Below are 604 nucleotides of genomic sequence, written 5' to 3'. Positions count from 1 at the left end.
CTTATAAATACAACAAATAATAAAATAGTGTTTATAAATCAAAAAAAAAAATTATAAATACAAAATTAATTTTAAAATATGAAATCATCTTTTATAAATCAAAAATACGAATTTATATACAAATAACGGTTTGTATATTTAAAAATAGTTTTTATAAATACAAAAATAAAGAAATAGTGTTTATAAATCAAAAAAATGTTCTATAAATACAAAATTAGTTTTAATAAATATAAATATATTTATAAATATGAAATCATCTTTTATAAATCCAAAAATCGAATTTATATACAAAAAACGTTTTGTAAAATCAAATTTATATAGAAAAAACGTTTTGTAAATACAAAAATAATGAACAATTTATAAAAAAGAGTTTTAAATCAATTCAACACAACCAAATCACAATTCTAAACCTATTACACAACAAATCACAATCCTACCCAATCACCCTAACAAAAATCTATCAAAAACCTTCTAAAATCATCAAATCTACTTAAAAACCTAACAAATAGGACCTAAGAGAGTGGGATATGGTCTTTACATGATTTGTAAGAGAATGAAAAGGATTCGTCGGAGAGATCGTCGCGAGAGAAGGTGGAGAACGCCG

Source organism: Brassica oleracea, chromosome C5 (assembly GCF_000695525.1).
Source record: "Brassica oleracea var. oleracea cultivar TO1000 chromosome C5, BOL, whole genome shotgun sequence".
In the NCBI taxonomy this organism is placed as follows: domain Eukaryota; kingdom Viridiplantae; phylum Streptophyta; class Magnoliopsida; order Brassicales; family Brassicaceae; genus Brassica; species Brassica oleracea.
The sequence above is the reverse complement of the archived record's forward strand: the minus strand, read 5'-3'. Positions refer to the sequence as shown.